Here is a 16,190-nt window from a genome sequence, read left to right as displayed (position 1 = left end):
TGAAGGGTTCATGGATTCATGGTGGTAAAGCCACAACACTGACCATGTCTCTCTGCCCCACCCTCGCATGACGGACCAATCAGAAAAAACACCCTCAACATTCTGAAACACAAAGGACCATCACAACACCGTTCTCAGGCAACACTAGGCAACGTAAGACGGACCAATCAGAGGAAACTATGTGACAATAAGGGAGGAGCATTCCCCAGCAGAATGGCTCCTTATCTGTGCAGCACGGAGAGCACAGAACCACCGCTGGAACGAGAGAAGAATATTCCTGCTGTAGGTATGTGCAAAAATAGACCAGCACAGCACATCCCACAACCCCCAAGCAAAAAACAAAACAAAAAAAGAAACACATCAACAACCTGCACACACACCGCACCCTCACACACTCACACACACACACACACAAAATAACTCTGTGACACATACACACACACACACACACACACACACACAAAAAGCTATATGCTAGCGCCCGTTTCATTGGTTTCGGAAACGGGCCTTTTTTACTAGTTTGTAATAAAACAGTTGAAAATCAAGAAAGGGAGTCTTCTGTTATGGATAGTGAGCTGGTTTAGCGTTGCGTTTAGTAGTACGTTGGAAAATATGCTATGAGAAAGTGCAAATGCATTGTGACATATTTTTTTAGACAGCAGAATGTGAAAAATGTACCAGGGTGTGAAGGCTTTGACAAAGCACCATATATAGAATGAGAGAGACCTACTTCTATAAGAGAAGGAGAGAGACTTTAACATTCATTGCAGCATTCGCACAATGTCACACATAGTTAACGATATCAGCATTTGAAACTATAGCCAACCTTGCTTCACATCGAAAACTCTTGTCATTATGTAGAGCTTATATGACGATACCTGTATCATTAGGCACTCTTTTTCCCATATGCTTTAAAATTAGCTATCGTAAAGCTAATGTAAGAGATCATATTCCCTTGAAATTGGATATTAACAATGATTAACATGCAGGAAAAAAATAATATACAGTGACACTTTTTACTAAATTGAGAAGAGGGAAAGCCTGGCCTGACACTGCTTTGCCATAAAGAGCCATTACAAGAAAAGACGTCTGAGGGGAGATATGATAGAGGTCTATAAAATAATGAGTGGAGTGGAACAGGTAGACGTGAAGCGTCTGTTTACACTTTCCAAAGATACTAGGACTAGGGGCCATGAGATGAAGCTACAATGTAGTAAATTTAAAACGAATCGGAGAAAATGTTTCTTCACTCAACGTGTAATTAAACTCTGGAATTCGTTGCCACAGAATGTGGTAAAGGCGGTTAGCTTAGCGGAGTTTAAAAAGATTTGGACGGCTTCCTAAAGGAAAAGTCCATAGACCGTTATTAAAGGAAAATCCACTATTTCTGGGATAAGCAGTATAAAATGTTTTGTACTTTTTTGGGATCTTGCCAGGTATTTGTAACCTGGATTGACCACTGTAGGAAACAGGATGCTGGGCTCGATGGACCTTTGGTCTTTCCCAGTACTTATGCTAGTAATGATCCCGTTTTCCTTTGATCTCAGTTTTGTTCATCCATCGATAGAGCTACTTCCTTTTGCGCCCTATCCAGGCTCTCCTTTCCTGGTTAGCAGGTGCTGCATGGATGCACTCTGCCGGATCGCTGATATTTCCATAAAAGATTTTTTTCATTTTTTTTGCCAGTAAATATTTGCCACCTGTTTATCAAGCGTAGAAATGGCTACAATCTGTCTTTCATCTCTGAGGTCTGCGATGTGATAGCTTGAATGCCAGCTTCCATTCCACACTCACGCTAACCAAAGTGCACGTCAATTAATTCTATACAGTGCATGGAAATTTCTCTCATGCATATTCATTTTGGAAATCCCACAAGCCTGATCAGTTTGTGACGCTCAAATAGCAGGTGCTCCATTAAATTTGCTTCATTAAATTTGATGCCTAATCGGTTGATGTGTGTCCCCACCAAGCGAACATGTTTCTGAGACCACTATTCATTTACAGGGTAGAATAAAAGCAGAATTTACATAAAAATCAGGATTCATCACTTCACTTGCGTTTCTATTTCGAGATACTTCTGTTTGCCAGGACGGGTCTCATCTTGCTCGGTGTTCAAATAGTCATATCTTTCGGTGTGTATCGCTAACCCAAATGCCAGCTGTTCTTTAAATACCTCTGTGGCATTAATGTACAGGAGAGGAGCCTCTTTCAAATGAAGGAAAACTCTGGAATGAGAGGGCATAGGATGAAGTTAAGAGGTTTTAGGCTCAGGAGGAATCTGAGGAAATACTTTTTAATGGAAAGGGGTGGTGGACGCATGGAATCACCTCCCAGTGGAGGTGGTGGAGACGAAGACTGTCTGAATTGAAGAGAACATGAGACAGGCACGTGGGATCTCTTAGGGAAAGGAGGAGATAGTGGTTGCAGTGGATAGGCAGACGGGATCAAATCAAATCAATTCTTGTATTCCGTTAATATCCCCTTTCCAGGGTTCAGCGCGGTTTACATTCTAGGTGAGACAAAACAAGCCAATGATGTTAGTGTGAGGTATAAGAACAATTAGAGACCATTGGTGTAATGCATGAGACCAAAAGCATTATAGGAAAGGATAATGGACGATACTAGGAGGTAGAAGTCGATGGATTGTTACGAAGCAGTCTTTGGGAAGCGAAAAGTTTTTAGCCTCTTCCTGAAGCTGAGGTAGCTGCTTTCTGTTCTGATGGGAATAGATAGAGAGTTCCATATTTTAACTCCCCAAAAATCTCTGCATCTTAAAACAGAAGCTTAGTGAAGGTCTCCTTTGCTCAACTGCTGCACTTAGGACACTTAAGGTTTTGCCAGGATAACCGAGCACCCCCTCTTCAGCTTTGGAATTGTCTATATAGAATTTTAGCAACACGGCTGGCATAGGGAATAGGACCATTCCAACAAGACATGAGGTAAGGCCTCCGGCTCTGCATTTCTGTTACTTTTACCAGTATTTTCACTGCATATAGAATCTGGCTTTGTGGGGGAGGGGAGATCAAGGTGGCAGGGGTGGTGGTGGGGATGGGGCAGTGGCAGGGTGGTATTTTATTTTTTTTGTCCTCTTTTTTGCCTCTTCAAATATGGTAACCCTATTTGGGGGGGGGGGGGGGGGTTGGGCTTGGGAAGAGAGGTTGCCTGGAGGAAGGTAATTGAGGTTTATTGAATTATGTGATTCAAACCAGTGGAACTGAAATTGCAGCTAACCACAATTCACAAACTAATTTCATGTCTTGGGTCTGCAAGAAAGATTGTCAGTTTTCAGCTAAGATTCCATGTGATGAAAGGCGCTGTACTTCCTGTGCCACACACCCAGCCCAGGAACACCTCCATTCAATGCCAGGAAAAGCACACAAGCAGCGGAATGGTGCACTGCATTTTCAGCTGCAGGCTGGGCGAACAGCACGTGCACAACTTGTCATACCAATAAAGTTTCCTAAACTTGAATCTGAAAGGTGGAAGGGAGAATTGAGAAGCACATCAGAAAATACCGCAGCGAGTCCAGTACAGCACAAAATCCTTAAGCACCGAGGGAGGGCGTTTCGATTAAGATAGACCAGAAGAAGCGCGGTCCCTCCGTCTCCTGCTGCCGCCCACCTCCCTCATCTCATCACATGCTAAGAATCCACTCTCCCAAAGCACTCAGCACTGTGCATTCCACCCACTCACAGTCACTGCAAAAAAACAACAAGGCCAGCAAGATTTTCTTCTTCCTTAACGAAAATAAGAAAGACATTTCTATTCAATGAACAGTCTGACCCCCAATGAGTCAATGTTTCAATCTGCGCCATGGGTCCCCTGAAGGAATTCAGCAAGAGCTCTGGTATGAACAAGGCAGGAACACAAAAACCCCATGACAACAGAGAGAAGAGAGAAAGGCAAGTACTGACCTGGCTGTTAATCTGCTGGGCTAGACACTGGGAGACCTGTGTTCAAATCCTACCTCTCGCTGATTACTCCGCCTTTGCACAGGTCGCTGTCTCCCACTACCCTACCTATTCATTTGAGGCACAAGCTGAGTTTTACCTTTATGAAATTTGTGACCCAGTCCCCTTAAATGCCAAACTAAACCGACGGATTAGTGATAGCCGAAATGCATCCTTACCCATCCACCTTTTGGAGAAATTCCGTTTCTCAGCGTGCTTGGTGTTGAAACCATTTTCAGTTCCTTGACCCAATCTCCCCGATCTCGCTCTCTCCGTTAGGGTAATTTTTCTGCAGGTCCAGACTATCTCACCACGCGGAGGTTACAGCCAAGATCAGCTCTGACAGTTCATTCTAACTCTAGGGATGTAAATGGGCACAAATTTTCCGTGTGTTTTTGGAATTTTCAGACTTTTGCCTGTTATCTGGACATTTTTTAAAAATTCATTTCCAGATGTTTGTTTTAATAATAAGTAAATAAATGAGTCCTTATGGCCTGCAGTAGCGTAGACGCGTGTTTTAGGCACACACAGAATTATCTTTTAGCGCACCTACAAAAAATGACTTTTTAAAATTTTTTTGCCGAAAACGGACATGCGGCAAAATGAAAATTGTTGCGCGTCCATTTTGGGTCTGAGACCTTACCGCAAGACGGACATTACAGTTTTCGTCCTATTTCGAATTTATCTGTGTTGACTAAAGTATTAGAAAAGGGGGGTCTTAGAACAGTTGAATAATTTTGTAGAGAAAAAAAAACAGATCTTGCACAAAACTCAATCAGGATATAGACATTATCATAGCCCAGAATCTCTCTTGTTATTCGTACTGAATATTTTGATTATGGGGGACCGAGGTTATGACACACTTTGGATTCAGCTGAATTTGAGTACAGCTTTCGATACTATTCCCCATTCTACTTAGGGGTCCTTTTACTAAGCCACGCACTATATGATAAGAAGCCTCTTATCATTTAGCATGTGCTAATCATTAGTGCACGGTAAATCTGTTAACACACAAAAATGGAACTTGATTTAAAAAAGGTATGCCGTGGTTTCAGTCTACATTGGATTCAGATTGTAAATTGGAATCATGAGTCGTCCTCTTCAAAGAAATTGGTGAGAGTTGTACAACAGGGGGCTCACTCCTCTCACTGGAGTGGGGGAGTGGCCTAGTGGTTAATACAGTGGGCGTGGCCTAGTGCTTAGTGCAGTGGACATTGCTCCTGCTGAACTGGGTTCAATTCCCACTGCAGGTCCCTGTGACTCTGGACAAGTCACTTAACCCTCCATTGCCCCTGGTACAAAATAAGTACCTGAATATATGTAAACTGCTTTGAATGTAGTTGCAAAAACCTCAGAAAGGCGGTATAACAAGTTCCATTTCCCTTTCCCTATTCGAGGTTCTAGATGGAATGTTGCTACTGTTTAAGATTCTGTTGCTACTATTTGAGATTCTACATGGAATGTTGCTATTCCACTAGCAACATTCCATGTAGAAGCCTGCCCTTGCAGATCAGCAACGCGGCCGCATTGCTGATCTGCAAGGGCAGGCTTGTACATGGAATGTTGCTAGTGGAGGAGTAGCCTAGTGGTTAGTGCAGTGGACTTTGATCCTGGGGAACTGGGTTCAATTCCCACTGCAGGTCCCTGTGACTCTGGGCAAGTTACTTAGGGGTCCTTTTACAAAGCTGCGGCAAAAAGTGGGCATGTGTATTGGACCCACACTGGACCATGTCTAAGTAGATAAGCATCGCCATGCTGGGACAGACCAAGGGTCCATCGAGCCCAGCACCCTGTCACCGACAGCGGCCAAAAGAACAAGCAATTTGTCCCACCCATCCTAGAAATACTGTATTATTCCCTCGTCCATTCAATAACATTCTATGGCTTTTTCCTCCACCGTGTCTGGAAAGAAGTTTGTGGTTTTTTTAGGCAGGGAAATGTTCGTGTGGCAAAATTAAAACCAGCATGCATCTATTTAAGGCCTGAGCCCTTAACACCACCCACTGACTTAGCAGTAGAGCTCACCATGTTACCCACACCAGTGGGCCAGATGGACTATTGGTCTGACCCAGTATGGCTAGTCCTATGTTCTTATGTATGGTGTAACTCATGAAATTCAGCTGAAGTCTTCCTGGTGGTTCTTATGCTTCTTAAAGTGGAGGAGTGGCCTAGTGGTTAGGGTGGTGGACTTTGGTCCTGTGGAACTGAGTTCGATTCCCACTTCAGGTACAGGCAGCTCCTTGTGACTCTGGGCAAGTCACTTAACCCTCCATTGCCCCATGTAAGCCGCATTGAGCCTGCCATGAGTGGGAAAGCGCAGGGTACAAATGTAACAAAAATAAAATAGATACTATTGGAGATTCTACATGGAATGTTGCTACTATTGGAGATTCTACATGGAATGTTGCTATTCCATATAGAAGGCTGCGCAGGCTTCTGTTTCTGTGAGTCTGACGTCCTGCACGTACGTGCAGGACGTCAGACTCACAGAAGCAGAAGCCTGCGCGGCCACATTGGTGATCTGCAAGGGCCGACTTCTAGTGGAATAGCAACATTCCATGTAGAATCTCAAATAGTAGCAACAGTGGAGGAGTGGCCTAGTGGTTAGGGTGGTGGACTTTGGTCCTGAGGAACTGAGTTCAATTCTCACTTCAGGCACAGGCAGCTCCTTGTGACTCTGGGCAAGTCACTTAACCCTCCATTGCCCCATGTAAGCCGCACTGAGCCTGCCATGAGTGGGAAAGCACGGGGTACAAATGTAACAAAAAAAATAAGGAAATTCTAACATGAAAAGTCTGATATCCAGAGTTTCCTTGTTCAATTTATTTAGAATTTTAAAATTGCAACGCCTAGGTTTCCACTGCCTGTCTGGTTAGTTTCTAAACATGTTGGTGGTTCTCTTCCCCATCCCCAAGCCTTTTCTCAGAAAATAAACCACAAACTAGTACCCTCTATACTTCCCAGTTTTAAACAGTACAACATGAATGCATGTTACTTCAGTACCCTCTCATCACGGCTGTACAGTGGAGCTGGGCAAATACTTATGGATAAGTCCATGTGCATCCCAGACAAATTCTCAATATTACACGAATCACAGTCAGGTTTTAGCCCCCTCCACAGCACAGAAACACTATTACTACTACTACTATTTAGCATTTCTATAGCGATACAAGGCGTACGCAGCACTGCACAAACATAGAAGAAAGACAGTCCCTGCTCAAAGAGCTTACAATCTAATAGACAAAAAATAAATAAAGTAAGCAAATCAAATCAATTAATGTGAACGGGAAGGAAGAGAGGAGGGTAGGTGGAGGCGAGTGGTTACAAGTGGTTACGAGTCAAAAGCAATGTTGAAGAGGTGGGCTTTCAGTCTAGATTTAAAGGTGGCCAAGAATGGGGCAAGACTTAGGGGCTCAGGAAGTTTATTCCAGGCGTAGGATGCAGCGTGACAGAAGGCGCGAAGTCTGGAGTTGGCAGTAGTGGAGAAGGGAACAGATAAGAAGGATTTATCCATGGAGCGGAGTGCACGGGAAGGGGTGTAGGGAAGGACGAGTGTGGAGAGATACTGGGGAGCAGCAGAGTGAGTACATTTATAGGTTAGTAGAAGAAGTTTGAACAGGATACTCACTCTCCTAGCCAAATTCAAGCAGGAAATAGCAACAGGCAAAAACATCCTCCTCCTCCAATTCGACATGGTAAACCATAATATATTAATAAGATTACCTGATACGTTCGGGATTGGTGGAAACATACTTAGCTGGATCAAAGGTTTCCTAACCACAGAACATATCAAGTAAAATCAAACTCAAACATATCATCACCGTGGAAAGCAGACTGCGGAGTACCACAAGGATCACCGCTATCACCGATCCTCTTCAACCTAATGATGACCCCACTAGCCAAGACCTTATCCAACCAAGGCCTTAACCCTTTCATCTATGCAGACGATGTCACAATATTCATTCTCAAAACTGACAGAAATCACCAACGAAATCAAGATCAGCTTGAACATCATGGACTCTTGGGCAAATGCATTTCAACTAAAACTAAACAAAGAAAAAACACACTGTCTCATCCTCTCATCCCAACACAGCGTGGACAACCCCACAATTATCAACACCCTCCCTATCTCAGACAGCCTGAAAATCCTCTGCGTTACATTGGACCGCAACCTAACACTAGAGAGCCAAGTGACATCCACGACAAAGAAAATGTTCCATTCAATGTGGAAACTCAAACGCGTGAAACAATTCTTCCCGAGGGAAACATTTCGCACCTGATACAATCAATGGTACTAAGCCATGTAGACTACTGCAATGGAATTTATGCGGGATGTAAAGAACAAACACTAAAGAAACTTCAGACCTTTCAAAACACGGCAGCTAGGCTTATCTTCGGAAAAACGCGATTTGAAAGCGCAAAACCTCTCTGCGAAAAACTACACTGGCTCCCAATCAAAGAACGCATTGCTTTCAAAATTTGCACTCTGGTTCACAAAATTATCTACAGTGAAGTCCCGGAATACATGACAGACTTGATCGACCTACCAACTAGAAACACATCTGAATCAACACGAACGTACCTAAAAATGCACTACCCAAGCTGCAAAGGACTCAGATACAAATCAACTTACGCATCCAGTTTTTCCTACATAAGCACACAACTGTGGAACGCATTACCAAAAGCCTTGAAAACTACGTACGATCACCTAAACTTCCGGAAAATACTAAAAACTACGTAATGGACATAACCCAACTCTTCCGCTGTTTGATTCCCTAATTGTGGCTGTGCCACATGAACTTTATCTTACCATAACATCACTTTGTATTTGTTTCTCACCGGAGTCTGCAAACGCCTCTCCAGTACTATGTAAGCCACATTGAGCCTACAAACAGGTAGGAAAATGTGGGGTACAAATGTAACAAATAAATAAATAAATAAATAAATATAAAGAATCTTGTTCATAATCTGTGAACACAAAGTGGTCACCCTGGATGACCCCATTTCTTACATGGAGCTGTACTCAAGTTCGTCTAACCCAGAGCTGACCACTGCTATTAGTTTTAAACAATTATAACAAACTTTCTTCAGGGAAAACGGAAGTATGACCACAGCAGTCCAAACTGCAGCTCCGGTTTACTCTGCAGATTGTAGAAAGCAACTGATATGAGGGCGATTTAAACTAAGATTTAAAAAGAGAAACCAACTGTAGAAGAGACAGAACATTCTGGAATCACTATCAACGGAACTGCATTTAAGGAAAACCCAAGCACTATTCACAAATCTTTTAGCAAAGGTGAGGACAACTCTCAAGGTCAAAGGTAAATTCTGCTGCTACCAGAGTCTCTCCAGAAGCGGATTTAAGAAAGAGAATCCCAGAAAGAAGCCCAATTTCAGCAGCGATCTTCCATCACCCAGAGCCCTGTGGAGACCAACACTGACGGCTAGTTAGAATGTTCAGGCCTCTAAATTAACACTAATTGATTAGCAGATGCATTAATAATGCTACATGCAATGATTGAATATAATTAATTCGCTTATGCCTGGTTTAACATGAAGTGCAAATCACTGTCTAGTACTGGCTGTGCCCTAATGTAGCACCTATCACAGCGACATTATTGCAAAACCCCCAGGCGCTGTCAATCTGGCATCATCTGCTTTAACTCCGTCTCTCATTTGTTCTTTGTTGTGTGCTTTATCAGTCTGCCTTGAGTAGTTTGTAAGCTTTATGGGGGTAAGTTTATTTATTTAGATTTGCTCACACCTTTTTTCAGTAGAAGCTCAAGGTGAGTTACATTCAGGTACTCTGGATATTTCTCTGTCCCAGGAGGGCTCACAATCTAAGTTTGTACCTGAGGCAATGGAGGGTTAAGTGACTTGCCCAAGATCACAAGGAGCAGCGGTGGGATTTGAACCGGCCACCTCTGCATTGCAAGACTGCTCTAACCACTAGGCCACTCCTCCACCCCAAAAAATCTTGTTACTCTTTGGGATTCTACATGGAATGTTGCTACACTTTGAAATTCTGCACAGAATCTTGTTATTCTTTAGAATTCTAGAATCTTTATTTATTTGGATTTTGCTCACATCAGTAGTAGCTCAAGGTGAGTTGCATTCAGGTACTCTGGGTATTTCTCTGTCCAAAGAGAGCTCACAATCTAAGTTTGTACCTGAGGCAACGGAGGGTTAAGTGACTTGCCCAAGATCACAAGGAGCATAAATGGGATTTGAACAGGCCACCTCTGGATTGCAAGACCGGTGCTCTAACCACTAGACCACTCCTCCTGCCCATACAAATAAGGCCCTTGCAACACTTTGAAATCTGCCTGAGGGAAACCCTCCCACCTCTGCCACCTGCGGGACATTTTACCAGCCAAAATAACACACATACTTTTAAAATTGTAAAAACACGCAAGTGGTTGCTGTCCCCCACACTATGCCTCCACTAAATGCAAGTACATTTTCAGACAGCAGTTAAAATGCTTGGAAATTGCTTTGAAAATTGCCAGTGAGAACGACTAAGAATCAGAGAGGCAAGATAAGTAATCATTTCAGAAAGCTTTTCTTGCTTAGATCTGCGATTGGGGAATAATTGAACACATTGGGAGGAATTACTGTGCTGGTCTCTATCAACACCCCTGCAGGCATCGCGCTGATGCACGTAAAGCAGGAATACAACAGGGACAGTCAGAGAGTGGTTGTTAGTAAATGACACCCCCCCCCACCCCCAAGACAAGGAAATGTGAAGACACACATTGGAGAAAAGGGCTGAAAGAGGTAACTCAGGCTCTGGTGTCAGAAGTCTGCCATTCAAACTCAACAGTACTGTAACTAGTTAACTTTCTCGATTCTTCTCTTCATCTCAGACCAACACAGGAATGTGAAAGGAGAATATTTCCTTTCTACAATGAGACTTTCAGCGGCATAATTGAAAGACACAAAGGACACCCATCTTCTGACACAATCGGGAGATGGGCGTCCTTCTCTCAGGGCCGCCCAAATCGGCAAAATCGAAAGCCGATTTTCGGCGTCCTCAACTGCTTTCCGTTGCGGGGACGACCAAAGTTCATGGGGGCGTGTCGGCAGTGTACCGAAGGCGGGACGGGGGCGTGGTTAAGAGATGGGCATCCTCAGCCGATGATGGAAAAAAGAAGGGCGTCCCTGACAAGCATTTGGCCGACTTTACTTGGCCCAATTTTTTTCACGACCAAGCCTCGAAAAGGTGCCCGAACTGACCAGATGACCACCGGAGGAAATGGGGGATGACCTCCCCTTACTCCCCCAGTGGTCACTAACCCCCTCTCACCCTCAAAAAAGAACTTTAAAAATATTTTGTGCCAGCCTCAGATGTCATACCCAGCTCCATCACAGTAGTATGCAGGTCCCTGGAGCAGTTTTAGTGGGTGCAGTGCACTTCAGGCAGGCGGACCCAGGCCTATCCTCCCATACCTGCTATACTTGTGGTGGTAAATGTGAGCCCTCCAAAACCCACCCAAAACCCACTGTACCCACATGTGGGTGCCCCCCTCCCACGCCTTAGGGTTATGGTAGTGGTGTACAGTTGTGGGGAGTGGGGTTTGGGGGGGGGGATTTGGGGGGCTCAGTACCAAAGGTAAGGGAGCTATGCACCTGGGAGCAATTTGTGAAGTCCACTGCAGTGCCCCCTAGGGTGCCCGGTTGGTGTCCTGGCATGTGAGGGGGACCAGTGCACTACGAATGCTGGCTCCTCCCACAACCAAAGGGCTTGCATTTGGTTGTTTTTGAGATGGGCGTCCTCAGTTTTCATTATCGGCGAAAACCGAGGTTGTCCATCTCTAAGGTCGACCATCTCTTAGGTCGACCTAAATTTTGAGACTTGGGCGTCCCCGACCGTATTATCGAAACGAAAGATGGACACCCATCTTGTTTCGATAATACGGGATGCCCCGTCCCTTTGCGGGGATGTCCACAGAGATGGGTGCAATTAGAGATGGGCGTCCCCGTTAGAAAATGCCCCTCCACGTATAAGAAAGTTCATTATGGTCTTGGCAGCGTCACCTTCTGAGTCAGAGAGCACTGTGAATCTGGAACTCCTAGATCCATCCCATAATATTTTGCCTTTCCCCTCCCCCTCATGACTCAAACAGAGTCCTGTTTACAAAGCTGCACTAGCGTTTTTAGCATGCACTGAGCATTAGCGAGTGCTAACCGTGTAGATGCACATATTTCTAAGGGCGTCTACACGATTAGCGTGCACAAAAACGCTAGCGCACCTTAGTAAACAGGGCCCGAAGGCTGTGAACTCTTTGAAGCTGAGACACTGGATCCATGAGATGTACCTGTTCCATAGCTGTGGATGCCTGCATACATAAATGAGAAATTTTATTAATAAACTGGGGACATCACAGTGCTTTCACATTTCTTCTGCCACCCCTGCATGTTATTAGTGATGGTGAAAGCTAGAAGGATGCTCGGGTGCATAAGGAGAGCAATGGCCAGCAAGAACAAAGAAGCGATGAGTGTCCGGTGAGACCACATTTAGAGGACTATGTGCAATTCTGGAAGCTGAACTTTCAAAAAGATATAAATAGGATGGAGTCGGTCCAGGCAGGGGCGTAGCTACATGGGGCCACGGGGGCCTGGGCCCCCGAAGATTTGGCCCTAGACCCCCTTGCCGATGACCCTCTCGACCCCCCTCCCCACCGCCAACCCGCCATCAACCTGCCGTTGCCGTCTGCTACCTTTGCTGGCGGGGGAACCCCAACCCCCGCCAGCTGAGGTCCTCTTCTTCCTTTGTTCTGTTTCTGAGTCTGACCAGGGAAAGCACGGGGTACGTCAGACTCACAGAAACAAAAGCCTGAGCAGCCTTCTACGTGGAATGTTGCTAGTGGAATAGCAACATTCCATGTAGAAATCTCCATAGTAGCAACATTCCATGTAGAATCTCCAATAGTATCTATTTTATTTTGTTACATTGTTACCCTGCGCTTTCCCACTCATGGCAGGGCTCAATGCGGCTTACACGGGGCAATGGAGGGTTAAGTGACTTGCCCAGAGTCACAAGGAGCTGCCTGTGCCTGAAGCGAGCTCAGTTCCTCAGGACCAGAGTCCACCATCAGGTTTATGGGGTCCGAAGCCACTGGTACAGTTTAGGAAACAGTTAAAAAGCTATTTGTTTGAACAGGCCTTTAATTAATTTTCACGGTCATGATGGGTTTAGGATAGCAGCTCCTGCTGTACAGGTATTTTATGTTTGTTGGTCTTTGTTGTGTCATTTTGATATAATATATATGTTTTTATAATTGCGCCCTGCTTCGATTGCTAGGATAAGCGTGTAATAAATGTTTTAAATAAATAAGTATATAAATAAATAATCAAGGTAAGAAGATGAAGTGCTGAATGAACAGGAAAAGCGTTTCAACTTGCAAATTTCTTTCTCTCTATGTGTACATCGTTTGTTATATCGCACAATCACCATCTGACATTAAGGCCATTTACAACACCAGAAAAATACAAAGGAAGTCCGAACTAACACAAGCTATATAGACAACAAGCACATTACACAGACACAAACATGCAATGGTAAGATGTTCCCTAATACTGGACCTATGTTCTTCTAGTTGTATAATATAATGAGATGGGATTTCCAGTAAAGCCTTAGTTGCAGATCTTAAACAACGCCTTGGTTGACAGAGAGTCTTAACTGGCAAAACAGCTACGAGAAGAAGGTGTAGCAGGAACCAAGGCAGAATTAACCCTCTGAAGGGCCCCAGGCAAACAAACACACGCCCCTCCCATCCCTTAAAGCACACCCAGAGTTTTGAACCCCTGACGCACACCCAAGTGTTGCCACGTCCAGCTCTCCCTCTGCCATGAAGTCCTGCGCAAGAGGGGGAGCTTGCCAGGTGCCCTTGGCCTGGATTGGCCGCTGTCGTGGACAGGATGCTGGGCTCGATGGACCCTTGGTCTTTTCCCAGTATGGCATTACTTCTGTACTTATGTACTTATGGCAGCACTTAAGTGTGGGCCTGTGGTTAAAGACCCCTCAACAGTACTGAATCCACGTTCCTCTAGCCCTAGAAGAGGGGAGGGAGGTGGCAGTGCAGGATCATCAGGAGGAAGGAAAGAGGGAGAGAAGCTGACAGTGGAGGAGGGTAAGGAAGGGGAGATGCTGGCCAAATTGGGTGGGTAGTAGGGAGGGGGAGCTGGCGATACTGGATTATGGGGCTATAGGGAAAGAAAAGGTGATGCTTGGCTATAGGGGTTGGAGGACAAAGGGAGATGCTGGACCATGTGTGTGTGTGGGGGGGGGGGGGTTACATAGTAACATAGTAGATGACGGCAGAAAAGACCTGCACGGTCCATCCAGTCTGCCCAACAAGACAACTCATGTGTGCTACTTTTGTGTATACCCTACTTTGATTTGTACCTGTGCTCTTCAGGGCACAGACCATATAAGTCTGCCCAGCACTAGCCCCACCTCCCAACCACCAGCCCCGCCTCCCAACCACCGGCTCTGGCACAGACCGTATAAGTCTGCCCAGCACAAGGGAAGACATGGGACTATGTGTGAGAGTTGGAGGGCAAGGGGAGATGCTGGACCATGTGTGTGTGGGGGTTGGAGGGCAAGGAGAGATACTGGACTATGGAGGGCAAGAGAAGGGAAGGGGAAGGGATGTGCTGAACTATGGGGGGAGGGGAAGGTTAAGGTCTCGAGTCATTCTTAGTGTCAGGTGGGGTTGGTGAGGCACACAGCTGAAGGTTTGCCTAGAGTGTTGGATACCCTTAGGCTGACTACTCCTCTCCCCTCATACACAACAGCCAGCATGTAGAAGATCCAATGTCTGGTCCACTGATCAGACACTTAAAGAAGCCAGAGACTAGGATACACAAACGAACCTGCCGTTCTGCCTGCCCGCTCCTCTGCTTCTCCTTTCTTCGAATCTAGTTCATGTGAAAGAAACACTGAAAGAGCAGCTCCTTTTACAAAGGCAGTGAAACCTCAGTGGCAGGCAATATTGGGCTCAGACTGAGCCACTGCTGTTAGACAGGCCATGTGCCTCCCTTCCCCGTGAGTTTTCCTGATACATTACATGACAAAAGATTTTTTTTTTATCTGTCAAAACGGGAGCCTCTACTGGTCAGAGAAGAAAGCACCTGAATATGTAAGGAACCATTTGTTAGAAGTAAATTAATCGCAGCTGCATGGATCAGTTCTGGCACTAACAGACAGGCCATACGGACTACGAGTAATCACATAGCTGTCCCACCCCTGTGCCAGAGGGCTCCAAACTCACATGGCTTGTTCAAGGTCACACAGGAAACAGTGGAGGTGAATTAGAACCAGAATCTGCAGTCTGCAGTGGATTTTCTCTACCCAACAGCTGGAAACAGCGAATCCAGTGCAGTGATTCGTCTGCACCGTCTGACTACCAGCCTTTCACTTAACATTTTAGTTTGAGCAGTGAAGCGGTTATGGCCCAGTGTTAAATGGAAGATGAACAGACGGTATTGTTTGAACAAAGGTAAAGAGTTAACCTTGCTGAAACATAGTAACATATAGTAGATGACGGCAGAAAAAGACCTGCATGGTCCATCCAGTCTGCCCAACAAGATAACTCATATGTGCTAATTTTGTGTATACCCTACTTTGATTTGTACCTGTCCTCTTCAGGGCACAGACTGTATAAGTCTGCCCAGCACTATCCCCGCCTCCCAACCACCAGCTCTGGCACAGACTGTATAAGTCTGCCCAGCACTATCCCCCGCCTCCCAACCACCACCCCCGCCTCCCACCACCGGCTCTGGCACAGACCGTATAAGTCTGCCCAGCACTATCCCCGCCTCCCAACCACCAGCCCCGCCTCCCAACCACTGGCTCTGGCACAGACTGTATAAGTCTGCCCAGCACTATCCCCGCCTCCCAACCACCAGCCCCGCCTCCCAACCACCGGATTTGGCACAGACCGTATAAGTCTGCCCAGCACTATCCCTGCCTCCCAACCACCAGCCCCGCCTCCCAACCACTGGCTCTGGCACAGACTGTATAAGTCTGCCCAGCACTATCCCCGCCTCCCAACTACCAGCCCCGCCTCCCAACCACCGGATCTGGCACAGACTGTATAAGTCTGCCCAGCACTATCCCTGCCTCCCACCACTGAAGCTGGGGAGGGAACAAACCTGCTTTAAAGAAACTAAGGTGGAGGATACACATGGTGTCGCAGTTACGTTTTGAGCGAGCATGTGCAAGGGCAAAACCGA

The 16,190-nt window shown here is 45.6% G+C and overlaps 1 protein-coding gene across 1 annotated transcript in view; it reads right to left on the bottom strand.

The window, feature by feature from the left end:
* The window catches only part of ARHGEF9 (Cdc42 guanine nucleotide exchange factor 9), a 429,305-nt gene that overhangs the window by 174,627 nt on the left and 238,488 nt on the right, over nucleotides 1–16,190 (bottom strand). The window lies entirely within an intron of this gene.

Source organism: Microcaecilia unicolor, chromosome 7 (assembly GCF_901765095.1).
Source record: "Microcaecilia unicolor chromosome 7, aMicUni1.1, whole genome shotgun sequence".
In the NCBI taxonomy this organism is placed as follows: Eukaryota; Metazoa; Chordata; class Amphibia; order Gymnophiona; family Siphonopidae; genus Microcaecilia; species Microcaecilia unicolor.
The sequence above is the reverse complement of the archived record's forward strand: the minus strand, read 5'-3'. Positions and strand labels throughout refer to the sequence as shown.